Source organism: Moschus berezovskii, chromosome 10 (assembly GCF_049115385.1).
Source record: "Moschus berezovskii isolate FMDL1 chromosome 10, NW_MosBer_1.0, whole genome shotgun sequence".
Classification (NCBI taxonomy): Eukaryota; Metazoa; Chordata; class Mammalia; order Artiodactyla; family Moschidae; genus Moschus; species Moschus berezovskii.
Window position 1 is genome coordinate 79,449,224 of NC_142469.1, and position 24,351 is coordinate 79,473,574.

General features: G+C 38.5%; 1 protein-coding gene across 1 annotated transcript in view; it reads right to left on the reverse strand.

Moving 5' to 3' along the window:
• The window catches only part of SGK1 (serum/glucocorticoid regulated kinase 1), a 115,828-nt gene that overhangs the window by 28,863 nt on the left and 62,614 nt on the right, over positions 1-24,351 (reverse strand). The gene's annotated exons all lie outside the window — the stretch shown is intronic.

Below are 24,351 nucleotides of genomic sequence, written 5' to 3' on the forward strand. Positions count from 1 at the left end.
TAGCTTTCAAACATATTTCCAATTGGGGAAATACAATTCTTAGTGTTAAAGTGGAAGTTACATTTATGTATATATATGTATATATATATATTGCATTGTGATATTTTGATTACTGTGAAAATTCCCTAGTATTTATTATTTAAAGGATAAATTTCTTCCATTCCAGCAATAGTCATAATACTCTCAAGATACTCAAAATACACCTTCTATTTCAGCAGGACTGTCACTAACTATATTGTTTAGTTCTGTTGACATTTTCTTTCCAGAGCAAGTCTTTATTGAAGAAGGAAGCGGTGTGTTCATTTACAGCTTGGCACAAACTCTTTCTCTTGTTCTGAATTACCATCAGGGGATGTGTAGAAATCAGGATCTCAAAGGGTTCTTTGCATCCCCCACATTCACTGCAGTACGACTCACAATAGCCAAGACGTAGAAACAATCTAAATGCTTATGGCCAGATGAATGGATAAAGAAAATAGAGTATATCCAAACAATGGAATATTATTTGACTTAGAAGGAAATCCTGCCATATGCAATGACATGAATGAAACTTCAAGACACTATGCTATGTGAAATTAGCCAGACACAGAACAAATACTGCATGATACTACTTACTAGAGGCATTAGTAGTGAAACATGTAAAAGCAGAAAGTAAAATGTTGGTTGCCAGGGTCTGGGGGAAGGGGAAATAGGGAGTTGCCATACCATGTGTATAAAGTTGCAGTTATATAAGAAGATTACATTTTAGAGATCTGCCTAACAACCTTGTGACTATAGTGAACATTACTGTATTTCACACAAAAATTTGTTAAGAGGGTAGACTTCATATTGTGTTCTTACCCCCGCCCACAACAAAAACATCTACTAATAAATCATCATCCTGTGTCTGTTAGTGTATCAGATATACACACAAAATATCTCATACATAAGTACGTAAGTGGTCTATATTTTATTAATGGAATTTTCTGGTAATGTTGTTGCTGTTCAGTGGCTCCTGTGTGTCTGACTCTTTGTGATCCCATGAACTGTAGCACACCAGGCTTCCCTGTCATTTGCTATCTCCCAGAGCTTGCTCAAACTCATGTCCATCAAGTCGGTGATGCTATCCAGGTATCTCATCCTCTGTCGTCCCCTTCTCCTCCCACCTTCAATCTTTCCCAGCATCAGCGTCTTTTCCAATGAGTCAGATGGCCAAAGTACTAGAGTTGCAGTTTCAGCATCAGTCCTTCCAATGAATATTCAGAGTTGATTTCCTTTAGGATTGACTGGTTTGATCTCCTTGCTGTGCAAGGGATTCTCAAGAGTCTTCTCCAAAACCACAGTTTGAAAGCATCATTTCTTCAGCGCTCAGCCTTCTTTATGGTCCAACTCTCACATCCATACATGACTACTGGAAAAACCGTATTTTTGACTAGATGGACCTCCGTCGGCAAAGTAACGTCTCTGGTAATGTAGTACATTTTTAATTGATAGAAGCCATAATTTCAGAAATCAAATCGTGGTGAAAATTGTCATTAAAATTTAAATCTCAAGGGGGAAAAAAACAATATGCAGATCAGCAGCATTCCATGGATAACATTTTGAGGAGCAAAGCAAAAACCCTCCTCAAACTTCACTAAACAGCCCCAGTCTAAATTTCTTCAAAGGAATTACATCTTCCACTGAAATATTTATCCCTTTGTTAGAAAATTCCTTACAAGTTGAACTGAAATCTAGATACCTGAAATTATTTTCACTGGTTCTAGCTCACTCGTGAGTTACATAGAAGAGATCTATTCTCTCTTTGATAATACAATACCTAGAATATTGGAAAATAGATAATATTTTTCATGTTAACCTTCCCTTCTCAGGTTAGCTGATGCTCTTTCCTTCCAATGTTCCACATGAAATGGTTTTAAGTTTCTTTATTGAGATCATGCTACTCCAGAATAAATCCTCTCGGGTCTGTGAGCTAATTCCTTAGGAGCTCTCAGGCCAGGGCCAGATAATAGCCCCAGAAATAAGGAGCTTGTTTTGAGGAACAACTTGGGAAGGACTACAAGCATTATTTCCAAATGTGAGTAATTAAAATGTTTCCCAAGAACCTGTAAATTGAAAGTACCGTGAAAGTAAAGAATGCACTGTGACTTATCCACACTTTGATACTTCTTTACTTGAAAGGTTTTAATTGATTTTATAACTATCAACCCATTAGGGAAAATTGCCATGTATGAGCATTCTTCCCGCATTCAGCTCTAATTGGGGTGTTTGTGTCAGACATCATTCCTTGAAATCTCATTTATTTATGAATAATTCTTTTTCACTTTTTGTTGGAAAAATCTTCTACATTGTTGAAGTTGTTTTGTTAAACTCAGAGTTATCAAGAATGCCTTCTTGCTCTTTGTGTAAGAAGAACATGCTATTTTTCATGATTCCCAAGCACCAAAGTACCCACAGCAAGGTATCTATAGAGTTCCTGGAGTATATTTTTAGCACAAGCTTATGTAAATTCATTCATAATTATATAAACTGCAATTGTTTGTAAGTTATGCTCTGAAACTGATTCCCATAGTTTTAGGTACTTCACAGAATGAGAAAAGTCTATATCAGATGCCAGTCCTGCTGAGTCTTCATAAGACCTTTCATAAGTAGCTGAAGTAGTGATAAATCCATAATAGGCTCTTTGGTTTTTTTCCTTCTTTCTCATCTTAGGTTACATGATGTTCAAAAGTAAGCAAGAAAACTTCATATCCAGAGAAATGAAATTTTTCTTCTCAAATTGCTGTTGTAAGGCTTTAGAAATGTCCCTTGGACACTACCACAGGATGTAAAACCATCCTGCAAACATTAATTTTGAATTCAGTTCTGTGTATCTGGGAGGAAGAAAACCCTTCCTTGATCTTTCTCTTGGATGGGTTTATTACATTCAAAGCATATTTATTAATCATTTATTTAAATCCCAGATGCAACCCTGATGTTTATAAGGACACAAGGGAAACTTGGTCATTGGGATTTTATGTTCTGATTTGGGAACAGCATATAGACAACCACAAAATCATATGCAGCGTGATATTAGGTACCTCCAAACCTGATGTGAAGAATGTGGCATAGTTATTAAAATTGGTCAGTTTAAAGGAGGAAGCAACAGTGTGGGCAAAGCTGTCAAACAAGGCTTCAATGATGAAGGTTTGACATGCTTTCAAAATAGTGACAGGACTTCCCTGGTGATCAAATGGTTAAGACTCCATACTTCCACTGCAGGGGGCACATATTTGATTACTGGCTGGGGAACTAAGATCCTGCAAGCCGTGTGGCATGGCCAAAAAAAAAAAAAAATACTGGCAATATGTGGATTGGTAGGGAGGCAGTAGAAAAGTGTACAAATTGGCAGAACCATGCAAAGGCGTGGAAGCACGATTTAACAAGGTATGTGTTAGCAACTGTTGTTGAACAATTTCATGGGAGTAGAAGGCTCCTGGGAGAAATGATTAGAGACTAGGTAGAAGCCAGATAGTGGAAGGCTTTGAATGTCAATGAGTCCTTCACCCTGAGGAAATTCAAGAGCCTTTGCAGTTTGTGTGAGAGGCCACAGTCAGAAAAGATCCAAACTGAGGAGAATTAGGGGGCTGCTGTACCATCAGAGGGTAGTGGGTGACAGCAGGATAGAAATGGGGACTGTGAATATGGAAAGGAAAGGATGGTTATGAAGGGGGACTGGGATCATTTGGGAAGACTTGATAAGAGGCTAAACATGAGGGAAGATAGAGGAGTCCAAAACATTTCAGAACTTCGGAACTTGGTGACCAGGAGGATGGTCAAATGTGGTCTCAGCTGTCCACAGTCTCTGGCAGCTAAAGGGACCATTTTGTACTGTGTTTAAGCTAGCATGCATGGCAGGTTTGCCAAGCCCCTGTGGTCCCCTGTGTATGTGCTGGATCTTCAGTCCTCCTAGGAACACTTGCTTTATCTCTAATTTGCTCAGACTGCAACCCTTTTGTGTGTCTAGTGGTAAGGTTTCAACTACATAGTCATGAGCAGGTAGGTTTCTCTGGCTTCCACTCCTGGGCTACAATCCTCCACCTCACACAGGGCAGGATTAGAATTCACTCACACTGTTTCACTACAGCAAACATCCCACAGTCCAGCAGATCTGGTATTACTAACCTCCACCCTCATAAAGATGACAGTTTGGACAAGGACAGTAGAAGTCTGATCAAGAGCTTGGTCGAGGAATCTCATTAGAGATCACAGTTTCTTTTTTTCTATTTAATTATTTATTGATTTTTGGCTTCACTGGGTCTTCATTGCTGTGCTCAGGTTTTCTCCAATTCCTGCAAGTGGGAGCTACTCTCTAGTTGTGGTGTGCAGGCTTTCTCACTGTGGTTGCTTCTCTTGTTGCAAAACATGGGCTCTAGGGCATGTGGGCTTCTGTACAGTTGTAGCATTCAGGCTATAGGGCATGAGATCAGTAGTTGCGCTGCATAGCTTAAGTTAGTGACAGATTGAGGGCCGGAGTCCAAGCCTCCACTGTTACACTTCAGTGGAAAACTGATACGGGTTTCTTAAAACTTAGACCTAGCCTCAGTTTTGAAATTAATTTAATTATCCACTTCATTCAGTAAATATTTGTGGATAACCAATTGTATAGTAGGTACAATAATAGGAATCACCTGTGCAGATGGGTAATGGATGTGTCCCTGCCCTCATGGAACTTATTTTCTAATGCTGGTGATTGAGATGAGCATGATGGAGGCAACAAATAAGATGAAATCAGTAGGGAGTACAGCAATATATGATCATTTAGGGTGCTTTAAGGTAGTCCATTTTCTTACATATTTTTTCAATAACATTGTCAGAATAAACAGTAACACATCTGCAATTATGAGTTAAAACACAAAGGAAAATAGGCACACAGAGTTGGTTTGACTGGAATTGAGGTCAAACCTTTATAAATTCTATACCAAAGCATATAATTAAACTCTTAAGTAAAAATTGTTTGGGGTCATGGTGTTTGCAGATAGTGCCTAGCTCTGAAAAAGCAATCAATGCATGTTTATTGACTGTGCCATTGATTTCAGTTCAGTTCAGTTCAGCTGCTCAGTCGTGTCCGACTCTTTGTGACCCCATGGACTGCAGCACGCCAGGCCTTCCTGTCCATTGAGTCCACCCAAACCCATGTCCATTGAGTCAGTGATGCCATTCAACCATCTTATCCTCTGTTGTCCCCTTTGCCTCCCACCTTCAATTTTCCCCAGCATCAGGGTCTTTTCAAATGAGTCAATTCTTCTCATCAGGTGGCCAAAGTATTGGAGTTCAGCATCAGTCTTTTCAATGAATACTCAGGACTTATTTCCTTTAGGATGGACTGGTTGGATCTTCTTGCAGTCCAAGGGACTCTCAAGAGTCTTCTCCAACACCACAGTTCAAAAGCATCAATTGTTCAGCGCTTAGCTTTCTCTATAATCCAGTTCTCACATCCATACATGACTACTGGGAAAACCATAGCCTTGACTAGATGGACCTTTGTTGGCAAAGTAATGTCTCTGCTTTTTAATATGCTGTCTAGGTTGGTCATAACTTTCCTTCCAAAGAGTAAGAGTCTTTTTATTTCATAGCTGCAGTCACCATCTGCAGTAATTTTGAAGCCCCCCAAAATAAAGTCTGCCACTGTTTCCACTGTATCCCCATCTATTTTCCATGACATGATGGGACCAGATGCCAAGATCTTAGTTTTCTGAATGTTGAGTGTTGCTGCTGCTGCTGCTAAGTCACTTCAGTCATGTCCGACTCTGTGTGACCCCATAGACGGAAGCCCACCAGGCTCCCCCATCCCCGGGATTCTCCAGGCAAGAACACAGGAGTGGGTTGCCAAAGCCAACATTTTCACTCTCCTCTTTTACTCTCATCAAGAGTCTCTTTAATTCTTCTTCGCTTTCTGCCGTATTGTATCGTCTGCATATTTGAGGTTATTGATGTTTCTCCCAGCAATCTTGATTCCAGCTTGTGCTTCATCCAGCCCAGCGTTTCTCATTATATACTCTGAATATAAGTTAAACAAGCAGGGTGACAATATACAGCCTTGACATACTCCTTTCCCTATTTGGAACCAGTCTGTTGTTCCACGTCCAGTTCTAAGATTTGGTAGGACTCAAAAGATGTTAAAATGGCCAAAGTGAATATTTATCACTGAATAATATTATTTTGTGTGTGGAAAGGATTCAACAAATGACTTAGTTCAGCTTCTTAGTAAAAAGATTGGAAAATCGTTTTCTGAAGGAGGTAAAATGACTTACAGAAAAAGATACAAAAGTTATTTATATTGTCTATGATACATCCACTGTGGTTAAGAGGAACTTCCTTGCATTTACTGTTTATTTTCATTTATTTATTTACTTTTGGCTAGCTGGGTCTTCGTTACTGCTCGTGGGCATTCTCTAGTTGCTGTGAGCAGGGGCTACTCTTTGTTGCAGTGCACAGGCTTTTCATTGAGGTGACTTCTCTTGTTATGCAGCACAGGCTCTAGGCTCATGGGGCTCATTAGTTGTGAGGGTGGGCTCTAGAATTCAGGTTCAGTAGTTGTTTGGGCTTAGCTGCTCCACCGCATGTGGGATATTTCTGGAGCAGGGATCGAACCCATGTCCCCTACATTGGCAGGTGGATTCCTGTTTACTGTACCACCAGGGAAGTCCTATTTATTTTAGATCAAAGTTGACAGAAATAATAAGATATAGCTGTTTAGATCATTGACTTTGGAGTCAGACAGACCTGGAATAAAACATGGCAGCCCCACACTTGACTGTGCATGTGACCCTGGACTAGTTACACAATCTCTCTTAAGCTCTGTCTCCTTATTGGAAAAATTGGCAAAGTTAAAATTAGGGTTAAATTTAGGGTTAGATTAAGCTCCTTCTAGGTTTCAATACGGAGAAGGCAATGGCAAGCCACTCCAGTACTCTTGCCTAGAAAATCCCATGGATGGAGGAGCCTGGTAGACTGCAGTCCATGGGGTCGCTAAGGGTCGGACACGACTGAGTGACTTCACTTTCACTTTTCACTTTCACACATTGGAGAAGGAAATGGCAACCCACTCCATTGTTCTTGCCTGGAGAGTCCCAGGGACGGGGGAGCCTGGTGGGCTTCCGTCTATGGGGTCACACAGAGTCGGACACGACTGAAGTGACTTAGCAGCAGCAGCAGGCACTGTGATTGTTGAGCACTGAAAATGGAACTTTCTCTACTTCAGTATCTGTATAACTTTAATTTCCTTCAGGTTTCTGCTTACACATCACCTTCTCTGCAAAGCCTTTCCTGAGCCCCTGTTTAAAATGAAAACTTCTTTCCCCTTCCTGCTTTATATTTTTCCATGGTACTTAATGCCGTTTCATATGTAATTGTCTTCTTCATTTTTTAAAATGGTCTTTTGTAAGTTTCATGAGTCATAAAGGTTTGCTTGGCACACAGTAGGTATTTAACAAACACGAGTTGAATGGTTGAGTTTTTAATCTCTAAACAGTTAAAAATAAGGACTATAAATCTCACGCAAGCTATTCAAATTAAAACGATAGTCATTATGCCAAAATAATGTGGTTTAACACATATCTTTATTTCCCCTAGCGCTTTAACCCTTCTGAACTCTTAAGTGTTGGGGGACTGAAATGATTTAGGGTAGGGTCAACTCAGAGTAGCTGATGTTCCCATAAATAATTAGGAGTGAAAGAAACTGTTCCCCAGCCCAGGCTGACCTGATATTTAGTTTTTGACATTGTCATCCAAACCATTTTTTTTTCTTTTCATAAAAAGGCAGAAAATTGTGTAGGTTATACTCCATTACTGAATATATTTGTTGGAAAAATTATTAATGATTGGCTTTTCATCTTTCAGATTATCGTCTTTGATAACAACACACTATGTCCCTGGGAAAAAGTAATCTTCAAAACTATCTGTATAGATTCAGACTCCATTTGATAAATCATTTGGATCTGTCCATGACTGATCCATGTCTAGTCCTTGATTAGATTTCTTTCCTCCATCTGAGCACATGTTTTCCAGTGGTTTTCAATCATGGAGGAACTTAAAAAATAAAAACCAGCGTCAGGGTCGCAGGCATGAAGAGAGGAGTCTAAAGTGTCAGTATAATTTTAAGCTCCCCAAGGATCTCTAACATGCTTAACCCAACTCCAACCAAACAGAAACAACATGCATTAAATCGTATTTATCTACTGGGTGCAGGGAAGAAACTAAATATGATTATTTCAAGGTCATTGTACATTCTAAAGGGAACATAAAGAATGATTCCCAGACTGAAGTTAAATGATGAACAAACACCCACACCTAGACTTTCTGGGGAAAACAAATGTTTTTAATATCTCATTGCAAATGAAAATATATTTCTTAGTAATTTTCTCCTTGAGCTTACCTCCAAAAAGGTACTTGACAGGAGGGGAAGAAAAAATAGAAATTTGGATCTAGACTTTGTGTGAGGTTCTAGGAGAAATATTTCTACTGCTTCTCTATACAGAAGCTGTGTCAGATTCAAGATCAATATGATTATAATTTGTTCTGTGCTATAACTCTTAATGTTTGTTTTTTTAAAATAAAAAGTCTGATATTCAATTTTCCAGTAACACTTTAACCATAGAATCTAAATTGCCAAATGCAATTGCCAACAAATGCACAGTTTATTTTTTTTTCCTCTGTAAATGGAGCTAGACATCTTCATTTAAGTGCCCACTGTTTTTCTCATGCAGTGGACTAACTGTACAGTATTTAATGGTCCACAGGTCTAAAAATATTTCTTATATGCCTTGGCTTACATAGACTGCTTCTGCAAAAACAGTTAATAATCTTGCTCTCCCATGAGTCCATAATGTTAATTTTTTACAGAGGTTCCCAGATGTGCTGGAAGACTCACAGCAAATCCGGCCAACATTTTCTTTTTTTTTTTTTTTTCCAGCTTTCATTTGACCTTTCTTGTATCTGATATGAAACACATGTTAAAAACAATATCTGACAATTATGAAATGCAGTTTTTGCATAAGCAAAACCACCATAAATACATCTTTTACAAAGTTTTGAATGGCAGAGATGGAAGGTTTTCATTGCAAAACTGTGTTAACGTTTAGCCAAGTTAATCATACATCGTGACAATGATTCTTTATCCCACATCTCTTTGGTATTCAGTGGGTAGGTCATTAGGCCCATAGAGAAATAAGTAGGAGAATGTCCCGGGAATGAAAAACATCTATATAGCATGTGGAGAAGTGAATAGTTTTACTGAGCACTAAATTTCAGCTTTAAGAGATGCAACGTTCTGATCCCAGCCAGATCACTTGAGCTCTAACTTCTGGGAAGTAAGCAGAATAACAGTGTGACTCTTTGAGTATTCCAAGGAGATCCGGCTTGAGTTGTTTCCCTTTGCAGGTATTCCACATGCAGCTTTACTTTTACCTTTTCTTTCTGTCTATATTTTCTTTTCTATTTATTCTTCAGTGGGCTCTAAGAAATCCTTACATGATTGAGTTCATATTTTATCATTCCTTATAGAGATCCTATAATATTTAAGAAATATAATTGTGGACCCAGAGTTCGGCCAAGGATCAAATAGACATTCCAGATATTCAAAGGCAAGAGACTACTATTGAAGAAGCAATAGTGCTACCCTTAGCTATCTTAAAAGGGAAGTAAAGGTTCCTACAATCTGGTATTGAAATTTTCCTTAACTTAGAATATCAATCATTTCAAGTCAGTTTATTTCAGTATAATAATTACTTAAAAAAAAAAAGGACTGTTTACAGTGGGCCAGGCACATTAATTACCTCATTACTCAGTTTAGCCTCAGAACAACCTCTGGGTACTCTTGTCTTTTTTGCAGGAAAGAACAAAGTATGGACAAGCTAACCTTCAAAATTTTATCTAGGAAGATGTCATCAGCCAAATGGCAAAGCATGCACCTCTAAGGTCCTGACACTGACAGAAACATCAAAAAGTAAGCAAAAATTGTCAACTAAATTTGTTAAAACTCTGGAAAACAGTCAAAGGTTTGCAATCAAAAACAATAAAACAACCAAAAATAATAGAAAAGGGAGAGGGAGTAAGTTAAAAATTATAAGAAAGCCTTGTAATATTTTTAGCTGCCTGCACTCCACCCCCACCCCAGTTTAGTGACAATCTTGAAACTCCCCCACCCGCCACAACCCACATTCTTAGTCCTTGGTCTCGGAAGGTATTTTAGTTGCTGAATGTATGTCTCTTGAAACTTGTCTGGGAGTTACGAAAGGGCTGAAGCAAAGTGAGAATTACCCATCCAGTTCAGAAAAATGGCAGATATTGCCGGAAAACCTTGTAAGGAGATAAATAAGCTGTAGCTTTCCAGGACAAAAGACTACAGTTAAACCAAAGGAGGAAACACATGCGTTCTATGTGTTTCACGTGCACTAACTTGCTTTATGCTTACAGCATCCTTATGAGAAAGGTATTGTTATCACTATCCTCACTTTACAGATGAAGAAACTGAGGTACCTTGGAAAAGGTAAATGCAACTATCAAGCCCATTTTAATTGTTATACCACACTGCCTCCAAATATATAGGTACTTTAAGTCAAATGACTTATAACTATTACACACAAGTATATTAATAAAAGCTTATTTGAAACTTTAAAACTTTTTTCTTTGAAAACTGGGGCTTTATATCTGCCTTTTTAAGCTGTTTGAAAGAGAAGAACAAATGAAATTCATTCTCAGTAGCATCAGTGTTCACTTTCTTCAAAGGTGATATAAAATATATTATGATCATTAGTATGCTGTGGGGAGATAAAGATGACATCTATTTTACTGTGATTCATGGGGTCGCAGAGAGTCGGACACAACTGAGCGACTGAACTGAACTGAACTGAACTGACTGAAAAAAAAATCAATATTGAATAGTCATTGAAAGGACTGATGCTGAAACTCCAATACTTTGGCCACCTGATGCGAAAAGCTGACTCACTGGAAAAGACCCTGATGCTGGGAAAGATTGAGGGCAAAAGGAGAAGGGGGCAGCAGAGGATTAGATGATTAGATAACATCACTGACTCAAGGGACATGAATTTGAGCAAACTCCAGGAGACAGTGGAGGACAGAGGAGCCTGGTATGCTGCAGTCCATGGGATTACGAAGAGTCAGACATGACTTAGTGATTGAACAACAACAAAAAAGATGATCCCTGTTCACAAAATAATCCTAAAAACTTAAGTAAGGATAATTCTCCATTCATAGAAAATAGAAACAAAAAAGGGAGACAGCGGAAGCAAAACAAAGCAGAAAGAGTATACTTCCTGAATAAAAAGTTTTTCTATTGCTTATTACTTATAATTTAGATCTTACTAGGTTATAAGCTCTGTAGAAAAAAAGACTGTGTTCTGAGTTATTCATGAGTTTCCAGTGCTGTAGCATAGCTGCATACTAGCATCAAACTTAGTAGGCAATCAATTGATAACTTCGTATATAAAGGAATGCTAAACTGTGGTTTTACTTTTAAACATATCTTATCACTCAGTTTTGCTCAAAACAGAATTGTGTCCTAGGCAAATAGATACAGGTGATTGTTTATGTTACTTTATTTTCTGTGTATCCCAAGGTTTCCCATGGTGAGTTCCAAACACTCTTTACAAATAGAAGGAAAACTCAGGACTTATACCTGCTGTGGTTGGTTGCTACAAATCACTGGAGTCATGGAAGAGAGAGATTGAGGGGTAGATTTATGACAAGGCTTGGCTGTCAGTTACCTTGACTTGGTCCCCAAACTCTCTCTTATGCTTTCTGTTGAGTATTTTAACCTAACAAGAGTAAACCTGTAGTTGTATTTCCCTGGTGGAACAATGGTTTAGATTCCACGCTTCTACTGCAGGGAGTGTGGGTTCGATCCCTGTTTGAGGATCGAATGTCCTACATGCTGTGTGGTGTGGCCAAAAATTATTTTTACAATATTAAGAAAAAAGGAAGAGGAAACTTGCAGCATTCAAGTGCATAAAAAAAATGAATTGGAACAATCTGTTACATCAAAATCTGCTAAAGTCACTCCACTTTCTTACATTTGCTCTATGACCATTTATATTGATCACATATGCTTAGTTTTTTAAAAGCAATATAGAAGAATAGTCTGTCTGAATATTCACGAAAGTGATCCATTTCTTAACTAAGTTGATTATTAAGGGGAAGGATTACTCCTGATTATCTGTCCCCAATCCTACACCACAAACTGTTTCTCATGGGTCTTCCAGAAAAGGCCCAGGCACATGGACACAAATATATATTTGCAGTGATGTCCTCTGTGTGTGAGTGCATGTGTGTGTACATGCATGCTTTCACATACATCTCTAAATTTTGCTCCCTATAGAAAAGAGCAAGAATGGGGCCTTAGGGTTAGAAATGGGGAAATCAAGTAAAAAGGAAAAGGTTTGCTTAGAACCTTTGCAATTCTTTCCAGACTCAACACTTCTTTCACCAGTACTTTGTTTCCCAGTTTAAGCCACTAAGAAGTCTGTACACAAAAAGGCATTTAGCTCAGGGCATAAGAGTATGATGTGATAATTAACAGAATCCGACCTTGCATTAAAACTGCTGAGTAAGGCTGGAAGAAAGTCATTCAGAACACATTGGTTTATGTAACTCTCCTTGAGATGAATTAGACTTTAGCTTTTGAAGTTATGGAAAATCTGCCTCAAAGATTACTCAGGTAGATTATAATTGAAGACCATGCACTGGTTTATCACCACACTCCTCAAATAATTGAAGCTATTCATTGGAAAGCTTAGTGGAAAATGCCTGCTCAAATATTTTCAATAAAACTTATTTGAGTCTTTCCCATGTGAGAAGACAAGGTTAGCAATGATGGTATTTGGTTAGAATATTCATGTTTCAAATGATAATTGTTTTCATAATAATATTTTGATTAATTTCTAATGGCAATATTTAATGCTGGCAAGGGTTTAGGAAGACTAGTATTCCCATAGGCTGTTCATTTTATTTTAATTTTCATAACACTTTTTGAAAGCTATTATAACTTATTTTAAGAATTTTAAGATCCTCGATACTTTTATTTGCTTCATTTTAGGTAATTTGTCCTTAATAAATAATTCATACGATTATATGCACAAAGCTGTTTTAACATTGTTCACAATTACAGAATATTGGAAGCAACCTAATTTTTAACAAGGAAATGACTGAGTAGAGAAAGACATAGCCACTATTCACATGGTGCCTCTGAAATGTTTCTGATGATATGGAGAAATGTACCTATATTATGCTAAATAAAAGAAATCACAATGTAACACTGTATTTCAACTGTGTATAAAGGAGAGACAGGTCAGTGCATGAAGCAATGTTTATTGTTTTACTGTAGTGGGATTATAGACGCTTCCTTTTACTTCTTCTTTGATTTTTAGTAATATTGTCTTCATAATTTAAAAATTATCTAGCATCTACGTCTATAAATGCCTATCTATCTATCTGCTTATCTTAATGTAAATAGAACTACTTTGTCCATATCTAGGAAGTATAGTGGAGAAGACGGTGGCACCCCACTCCAGTCCTCTTGCCTGGAAAATCCCATGGATGGAGGAGCCTGGTAGGCTGCAGTCCGTGGGGTCGCTAAGAGTTGGACAAGACTGAGCAACTTCACCTTCACTTTTCACTTTCATACATTGGAGAAGGAAATGGCAATCCACTCCAGTGTTCTTGCCTGGAGAATCCCAGGGATGGGGGAGCCTGGTGGGCTGCTGTCTATGGGGTCGCACAGAGTCAGATACAACTGAGGCGACTTAGCAGCAGCAGCAGGAAGTGTAGTAGAGGAATGAATGTCCTAATGATCAAGAAAGGCCCTGATAAAAATTGTTACCATAAAAACAGTAAGTGAACAAATGATATGCCTTTTGAGCTATAATCTCATGCTTCCTTCAGCACAGAGTTATTGATAAACATGAATGTATGTGTACCTACCTCTAGTTTTCTCTTCTAGTTTGGTGTTCTCAAATTTCTCTGGGCCTGTGCAAAGACAAGGCCCTCTAGCACAAATTCACAACAGGTTTATTTTATGTCATGGAGAAAAAGGGTATGGGGAGTGTGAAAGTTCCCCTCTGAAGATTTTCCTTTAAGCTCTAGGACTTTATTTCCATTATTTCCATTGCCTACTTTCCCCATGGAAATAATTTTTTCCATTGCCTACTTTTCCCCATGGACCTGATTCTCTTCCAAGGTAAATGAAAATACACATGCCAGGGCAGCATTTTATTGAACTTCCCAAAGACCCACACTGAATAATGCCAGTGTCAGTCAAGGTTACCAGTTATGAAGGTCTGAAACTTCAGAGGGATTAACAAAATTAATGGACTACAAATTGTATACTTGCATCTACTATAGTCATTTTCAGCCTGATTCCCCGCCCCCCAAAAGGAACAATAAACCTGAGATTCAAATATAATTCATGCAGAAATAGCTCAAAACATTTCAAAAGGCTCTAAGTTTGTTCATAATCACACTGATGCCAAATTAAATTGGCGTAGTTATTGTATTGGTATTATGCAGCTAGTTTCTGGGTTTTTTTTTTTTTTTGGCCAGAAACTTGCTGGAAAAACATAGAAATGGAAAATTCATCGAACATTAAATGGGAGAGAAATATTAGGAACAAGAATTAAATAGAGAAACTGTAAAGATATTTTAGCTCTAGTTATAATTTCTATAGATGCTTCCTGGAAAAATTTTATGTAGGTTATGTTGCATTAAAACCTCTCTATAACAGACATTCATATCCATATAGACACACATATGTAATAATTCTACCAAATATATAATAAAGTATTGGAAAAAAAAAATAAAACCTCTCTATATAGACACCCATACTTGAAACCAATCAGTTGCATTCAAAACAAATCTGAATCTAGATTCAAAAATCATGTTTTTTATAATAGGACATTTAAAAGACCAATATAAAAGTAGATAAATGTAAAATGAGAGTATGACGTGAAGGAGTCATAGATGATCATAATATAACCCTGAAAGCATGAACTCCTGGAATCCATGTTTGGAGACTTAATTGGAGAACTTAAAAATTATTTAAAAGATAACCAGGAAGAAAGCAAGATGATTCAAGTAAACAGGACTGTTATTCATTTTCTTGAAGAGAAGTCCAGATGATAATTGAACACATTTTTTGGTGTACGGAGAGCTTTTTTATTAGGAGGTAGTGGGCTATCTGCATTATGCATAAAACAAGAGTAAATAGACTGGGTTTGAAGTATAAAGGCTTTGGTTAAACAGAGTAAGTCCTTCCCTGGTGGCTTAGATGGTAAAAAAATCTGCCTGCAATGTGGGAGATCTGGGTTCGATTCCTTTGTTGGGAAGACAAAGGTCCATCTAGTCAAAGCTATGGTTTTTCCAATAGTCATGTATGGATGTGAGAGTCGGACTATAAAGAAAACTGAGAGCCAAAGAATTGATGGTTTTGAACTGTGGTGTTGGAGAAGACTCTTGAGAGTCCCTTGGACTGCAAGGGGATCCAACCAGTCCATCCTAAAGGAAATCAGTCCTGACTATTCATTGGAAGGACTGATGCTGAAGCTGAAGTTCCAATACTTTTGCCACCTGATGTGAAGAGCTGACTCACTGGAAAAGACCCTGATGCTGGGAAAGATTGAAGGCAGGAGGAGAAGGGGACAACAGAGAATGAGATGGTTGGATAGTATCACTGACTGGATGGACATGAGCTTGAGCAAGCTCAAGGAGTTGGTGATGGCCAGGGAAGCCTTTTGCGCTGCAGTCATGGGGTTGCAAAGAGTCAGACATGACTGAGCAACTGAACTGAACTGAACCAGACTAAGAGTATTTCTATATTAAAATGAGATGCAGGTTGAGGTTGGGCAATCTTCTGTAGAGCCATAAAAATAATTATTGCATGGTATCTTCTTTGGTTGGCTCTTTCTGAAGGGAAGGGACATACTCACATCCCTTCTAGAATAAAGATTCTAGTCCCTGAAGAGAATCTTCTTCAAGCTAGGGAGTTACTGTACACTCTGAAGCCAAATTAGCTGAACACGGTAAACCAAAGAGAAGAAAGAAAGCAATTAAGATAAAGATGAAAACGTAGCTTCAAACTCCATTTAGAAAAAAGAAAAGGGATTACTTAAAAATCATGAAATTCATTATTAAAAGGTTTAGAAAGATTTTGACAGGAAGGAAGTAGAAAACAATAACTATTGGAAATAAAGTAAAAGATCAAGTGTTTCACCTAAATTATGAGATCAGTACTTCCAATCAACTCATTTTTCCAAACAAACCATTAAGAAACTTAATTTCAAAACAGAGTTGGACTTCTCTGGTAGTCCAGTGGTTAAGACTCTGTGCTTCCACAGCAGGAGGAAGAAATAAGATCCCACATGCCACAGTGCATGGCCACTAAATAAATAAATAAAATTCTAAAAATGTAAAATTAAAAAAAAACCAACACAGAAAGTTTAGGTCAGCTTGGACTTGGAGGTCAGATGCTCCATGGTAACACAGGGCCACATATATGAAAGGCCCCTTAGTCAGTCTTATCTGATTATTCCATTAGTCTCTGACTTTTCTGTGTGAATTCTAATGTATAGTGAAAGGGTTGTAGAACTGGCAGTTTTGTCCCAAAATAAATTGCGAGTCAGTTGTGAAGAGAGGATTCCAGGAACTAGAATTTAAGAGTGAAATAAGTTTAAAAAAAATTTACATATGACTCAGTTCTAACATATTTTACATACTATTGGGTATTTTCTCTTCCTATAATAGCTTCTATGCTTCATCCCCAGAGTTAGCTGTTTCTATCAATAGCCCTAGATAAGTCATTTTTTAAAAATCATTAAGAAATGACTATTCTGCAGTAGCTTGCCAGCAACTCAAATATCTGAAATAGCTATATTGTAACTAGTGAATGTTAAAGATTTTTGAGATAATTATACTAACTGCAGAATGGAATGGTCTGCTACCTTTTGAGTTCCAGTTTTCTCTTTAAAAATCAGGAAGATATTAACTCCCAAATGCTAATGGGATTTAGGTAGAAGCCACTGCTGCTGTTTTTTTCCCTATATCTCCCACATCATTGAAGTTGAACAAAAAAGCACCCACAGCAAGCACCTCTAATGCTGCTGTATTATTTATCAATAAAATCATTGTTGAGTGAATACATTCCACTCATGAGATTCATTTTCATTGGCCTTATTTTTGTAAAATAAGGTCAATTCCAGTTATCCATACACTCACTTCTTAGAAAGGTTTTACTTTATGTCTGGTCTGAATCAACTGAAACAGCTTGTCCCAAAATATTCTCTTTTCTCAAGCAAAGATAGACTGAAGGGAGCAAATAAGTTAACATGTTTGCAAACCCAGAGAATTAAAAATAGAATAAACTTGCCATTGAGAATAGTATACTGTAGATAAGGGGCTTTCCAGGTGGCCCTGGTGGTAAAGAGCCCTCCTTCCAATGCAGGAGACACAGAAAACACAGGTTTGATCCCTGAGTAAGGAAGATCCCCTGAAGGAAGGCATGACAACCCACTTCAGTATTCTTGCCTGGAGAATCCCACGGACAGAGGGGCTTGGCAGGCTACAGTTCACAGCGCCACAAAGAGCTGGACACGACTGAGTGACTTAGCACACACAAGCACATACTATAGATAATTCATGTAACTCACAAAATTTTGTACCTATCAATGTGTAAATAGAAACCTTACCCCCCAATATGAAGGCTCCCTCAGTTTATGTGACTTAATAATTATTTAGAGTATAATTGTTCTGGAATCTAAAAAAAAATTTTTTAAGAGATTATATATATCTCTGGGAAAGGATTACCTTCCAGCTGGAAAGATAATCTTTCTTCCATTCTCCTACCTTTTGCATAGAAAAGTAAATAACTGACTTCCTGCCTAAGCACACCTGGATTATTTCTCATGAGCGTAACAAACGGGTTGATTTAAGAATTAGAAAAATGACCCTAAGGTCTAAGAGAACCACTGACTTTAGATGTAAGAAGGATCCTGGAAATCTGGTTTAACTCCTTCATAAATGAAAAGAATTCGGTATGAAAACTGCTTTTCAGAAGCCTATTAGCTTCAGGAGGGAGGTGAGTCTCCTTTCAGCAGTAATTACACTAACTGCTATATAAAGTAAAAGGATTCTGGCAACTACTTCCCACATGGCACATGGCAGAAATCCAGAACAGACCTGAAACCAAAGAAGTAAGAACGAAAGTCAAATGGACTGACGTAAAAATTTTTTTTAATTGAGACTAAAGAATATCAGTTCTCTCATATGATTCCCAAAGTTGGTCAGTTTTTTTTTTTAATACCCTCAAAATTTTCATGCATCACAAGATGGTCTTGAGATACTAGCATGGAAATAATTAGTACTTTTAATTAGTACAACTGGGAAATAAGGCATTCTAGCCTTAATAAGGGTTTTCAATCTGCAGCACATTAAAGTAAAAACTTTTTTTCCCCTAATATCGAAGTACATCCTACTGATGAACATGCAAAATGAGTTATTTTGAAAATTGGAAAGAGTATAATTGAATTCAGAACAAGTTCGATGTGTTAAGAACAGAGACATCTTGGAACTCTGGGAATCAGATTGTCTCAGATATTCATAATACATTTCTAGAACACGCTATTCATACAACAGTGTTTGTTAACTACTTAAACTCTAAATATCTTTAAATACTAAATAATGTCCATTTTGAGGATCAAAACAGAAAATGAAAATTATCATATGTATTAAGAGAATGCCAAACAATATATCTGAATATAGTCTAACAGCTGAAAACATACTTGGCAAGAATAGAACTGGCATTACATTACCCCAGATCAGCAGTAGCAAGCACATCTGGAATCCAAATGATCCCAGGAGCTCTGGGGCCTCTAGGGGACAGCCATCTGGTGCAAAGGAAATCTAGACTGAGTGTCCCACCCGATAGAAAGAGCCTCATTGTGCTGCTGTGAAAAGCAGTGGGCCCTTCTTCCTCTGATTACATATGAGCTTCTCAACCAGTGAGTGAGCAAGAGAAATATATGCTCATGGGAGGTTCATAACATACTTAGATCTAAAACCACAACAGCGTGGCAGATAAAAAATAGACAGGGATGTAATGGGGAAGCAAATCTTTTTTAAAGGACATCAGCACATTCTGTTACCTTTATCTAATCTTTCTGCAATTTCTTTTTGATAATATCAGTTTGTGGGCTTCTTCAGGCCTCCATTCTTTATCTGTAAAATGAAGGGTTTGGGCTACATGAATTTTATGGCCCTGTCTAATCTCAACATCCCCAAAGTTTGTGATTTTAGAGGATATACTCTGGGCGCAGAGAGAAGGGGCTATGGAGGAGTAAGGGATGACAGCAAACATGTGAAGCTGGTTCTGGGAGAGCTTGGTCCCTAGTGGCACCAGATCATCGGGGGAGAAGGTGATACTCGAAGATGACCTCTCAGATGATGATAAATGTGTTTTATAATCTTGCCATGTTATCTTTGCTCTAAACTGTCTACAAACCAAGTCCTACTTGTTGCGTCGACCTGACATCAAACACACTGTAGGAATCTCTGGTCGTTAGAGAGAGGACCTACCATTTCAGCAGATAAAAATGAGATCTCTGTGATGAAGAGTGGGGGTATAAGAGAAATGACTGGAGGGCATGATGAGGAGAAGGACAGCCAGTGAAACTGAAGGAAGAAGGACTTGCCTGGTGGTCCAGTGGTTAAGAATCAGCGTACATGGGTTCGATCCCTGGTCAGGGAACTAAGATCCCATATGAGGTGGAGCAAGTAAGCCCGCATGGCACCAACTACTGGACCTGTGCACCAAACTAGAGAAAGCCTGTGTGCCACAATGTAGACCCAGAATGGCCAAAAAAAAAAAAAAAGAGAGAGGAGATGGGGGAGGGTACAGAAAGTCAGTCAAGAGAGAACTGCAGAATATAAAAACTTGGAGAAGAAACAGTAAAGGATAATCATAAGATGCAACACATGTCCATGCCTGTTGGGGATGTGAAGTAGAGGTACAGAGTTCTGATGAAAGAATTTGAGTAACTGTAAAGCAGGGAGAAACTGTGGATCTGCTAAATATGGCTCTGAATCCTGGTTCTGCTACTTAACCTCCTGTGTAAACTTGGACTTGTTAAATACTGTTGTTATCTTCATCAGTAAATTGAAAGCAATGGCATGTCTTTTACTCACAATGCTTGTGGACATTAAATAATAACATGTCAGGTGTTAAAGATTCTCATCGGTGACCAGAAGACATTCAAAAATAATATATCAGTGATTATAACTAGTACCGCTGTTATTTTTGGAGAGGGGAATGGCAACCTGCTCCAGCATTCTTACCTGGAGAATTCCATGGACAGAGGAGCCTGGCAGGCTATAGTCCATGGGGTTGCAAAAATTAGGCATGACTGAGCAATAGTGGGGATGGGAGGAAGGGAATGGATCTGAATTGTTAGTAGTAGCTGAATCATAGAGCAAATATTGAATTTGCACAGAATGATTGCTTGTGAGAGAGTAGAGAAAAAAATTATTAATCAACCACCAAAGTGATTAAGGAATAGGAAGAATTGTCTTGGAGGTTAGTAGATGATGACAATAAGGCTGTGGTTGTGTAAAGGTGGTGAAGTTTCTCAGAGGTTTGGTTAGAGAGCACCTTCCCTGTTCTTGGCCTCTCAGCAGAAAAAGCTGGAAAAAAGGCCATTTCTGCTCAAGAGTGCGGAAGAAGCTGTGTCATCTCCAGTAGAAAGCCAAGCCACAACTAAGGCACCACTCTCCTAAGGATATTTCTTTATAGGAGATTTTTGGGTCCAGTGAATCCAGATAACACTCAGGCTATTCTGTCTTGGGGATTCACAGAGTACACTGTCCAAATGGAGGTGATGAGAAATCTAACCTGGCTTTTTCAAAGCGCGATTGGCAACAAACCCCGTTTAGTACGTGGCACATATTGCCATCCTGCATAACAAGCTAAGAATGAGTGGGGATTGAGACAGGGACTGAGAGGGTGGAGTGTTTGCTGCGATGCTGGGACTCAGGCGTCACTGAGCTGAACGGGGAGAGCAGTGAGAGGAGCGTGAGGGCAGGCAGATGGATTGCTGATCTATTAACAGACGCCTCTTTGACTCAGTGTTGAAATGGAACTTTGAAATCAGGGATAGAAGTGAGGGAGATAGGTGGCCTGGGCCAGTGGTGGAGCTATTTTGAATTTGTGAAATTTATCCAGTGTAGCTTTATAGCTCTTCCAATATTTAGAATTTTTTGTTTTCAAAATAGTAACCTGTCCTTGAGTATAAACTAGATTATATAGTGACAGTCTGAATTCCAGCTAGTGATGAAAATCCTTAAAAGATTCTCAAATCTTCCAAATAAAAAAAATACTTAAAAGTGTTGCTACTGATAATGTTTTCCTATTTAGCTTTTGCCTTCTGATATAAGAAATGTAGAATCAATAATAATGGATGACTATGAGAATAATAAAGAATATATGCCATCTTTAACATACTAATGATTAAGTTTTAGTTCTAAATTGCCTGAATGGAGGCAAATTAAAAATACATTACAAAAGTATAATTGGGCAATTCATTATATACCAAGTTATGGCCTTGTTATTTTCATTCTAATTTACAGTTTTAACCTACTATTGTTGAAGAAATTAAATTGCTAGTGGTTTCTAATCTATGCTATTCATTAACCCTGCACAAAGGAATTCTACTTGTTCTCAGAAAGCTTAGGATGCTGCTTATTAATTTATAGATAATTATTATTTATGTTTTAAACATTCTATTGCATTTTCACCTTTATGGGCAAAGAAAAATTGTCTTGATAAAGTTAAAACTGAATGTGAGAAAACTCTAAAGAACAATCTAAAAAACCCTAGGAGCTGTGGTTTTATTTATGTTTTAGGTCCTAATAGTTCAGTCTTCCAGGTAGTAATTATTTCCAAGAATTAAAGACACACCTGCTTGAGATGATTTTGAGATTATGTAGAAAATCCAACTTTCTGGAAGGAGCTGCAATTCAATGGGAAAAAACTGTCAGTGAAATTATTTTTCCATGAGAATATTTCAGGTCACATTGTGGGTTTAGCAAATAATCTGTGTATCTTTGTCCATTATAGGTATTCAGGAGAGACCTAGCCTTCAGAATTGGGCTAGGTACCTCAACTGGTAAAGAACTGCCTGCAATGCAGGAGACCCCAGTTTGATTCCTGGGTTGGGAAGATCGCCTGGAAAAGGGATACGCTACCCACTCCATTATTTATGGGCTTCCCTGGTTGCTCAGATGGTAAAGCATCCATCTGCAATGAGGGAGACCTGGGTTCAATCCCTGGGTTGGGAAGATCCCCTGGAAGAGGGCATGACAACCCACTCCAGTATTCTTGCCTGGAGAATCCCCATGGACAGAGGAGCCTGGTGGCTACAGCCCATACGGGTGTAAAGAGTTGGACATGACTAAGCATAGCACACAGCCTTCAGAATTGGGGATGGGAATACTAAAAATTTTGCCCTAAAGAAAAGCAACCTTGATGATCTTTCCTCCAGTTTTCCCACCAGTTCCATTCAAGAAATTTGGAAATGAGACTAGAAATAAGTTGACAGAACATCTTGACTAGTCAAAAGCTCACTTGTTTTAGAAAAGTGACATGGACACAACAAGATTGTTTAATAATGTAGCTGTTCTGCAACCTTTACTTCCTCTTTTAATTCTCTTTTTACTGAACAAAAATACATAGGTCATAGCCTTTGATTAATAAGTGTAGTAGCCTATGCACACAAATTACAAAGTAAAGAGATATAGCACATTGGGCTCAAGACACATAATTCAGAATCACCATATGATGTTCACTATTAGACCTGTTTAATTTCTTTTAGGCTTGGGAAACTAGGAAGGGGTTTGAGGGAGAATGGAAACAGAGAAATGGAATCCATGTCTATACATTCTCTTGTTGAAACTGTACAGCAACCCTGCTCAGTTTGTATTATTATCCATATTATAGATGAGGAAGCTCAAGAATACAGCTGGTAAGTGTCAGCACTGGGCTTTGAACTGAGATCTGACAATAAAACCATGCTGCATACAAATGTGAGCTGGTGATAATTTTTTTTTTTTTTTTAAATATCTGTCACTATCAAGTAGGATGCCCAGAGACATGGTGGGCTGAACAGAGTGCTTAGGAGGTCTTGTTCTCACTGCCTTTTCTACACTGTAAGCCTCAAACACCCACCCCTCATTCCCTACCCTCACCGCCTGACCCCATCCCCTTCCCTGTCACTCATGACAGGGAAAATCACTAACTGTTTTGAGAACATTTTTGTATTGTAGAATTGAGGAAGATGAAGGAAGCAATGTGTTCCTTCCAGAGAGAGGGGGAAAATCCCTCTTTGATGAGACATCCTGTGTGGCAGTTGTGAAGCTTGGACTTCCCCAAAGTGAGGTGAAGACATGCTGCTGCTTGTCACATGGCCTCAGTTCAAAGTCACATGTGCTGTGGCCTTTCGTAAAATGTATCTATATACGGCCCACACAAATCCACAAACACGGAATCCAGACTGACAGTCACCCTTGAGGTGCTCTACAGAAAAAAATAGCACTTTTAAAAAAAAATGAATTAAGTGTATGGTATACTCCATTCAGAAAACAAAGATCATGGCATCTGGTCCCATCACTTCATGGGAAATAGATGGAAAAACAGTGGAAACAGTGTCAGACTTTATTTTCTTGAGCTCCAAAATCACTGCAGATGCTGATTGCAGCCATGAAATTAAAAGACGCTTACTCCTTGGAAGGAAAGTTATGACCAACCTTGATAGTATATTAATAAGCAGAGACATTACTTTGCCAACAAAGGTCCGTCTAGTCAAGGCTATGGTTTTTCCCATGGTCATGTATGGATGTGAGAGTTAGACTGTGAAGAAAGCTGATCGCTGAAGAATTGATGCTTTTGACCTGTGGTGCTGGAGAAGACTCTTGAGAGTCCCTTGGACTGCAAGGAGATCCAACCAGTCCATTCTAAAGGAGATCAATCCTGGGTGTTCATTGGAAGGACTGATGCTAAAGCTGAAACTGCAATACTTTGGCCACCTCATGCGACGAGTTGACTCACTGGAAAAGACTCTGATGCTGGGAAAGGTTGGGGGCGGGAGGAGAAGGGGACGACAGAAAATGAGATGGCTGGATGGCATCACCGACTCTGTGGACATGAGTTTGAGTGAAGTCCGGGAGTTGGTGATGGACAGGGAGGCCTGGCGTGCTGTGATTCATGGGGTCGCAGAGTCGGATATGACTGAGCGACTGAACTGAACTGAACTGAACTGATACTCCACCAGGAGGAAAAGA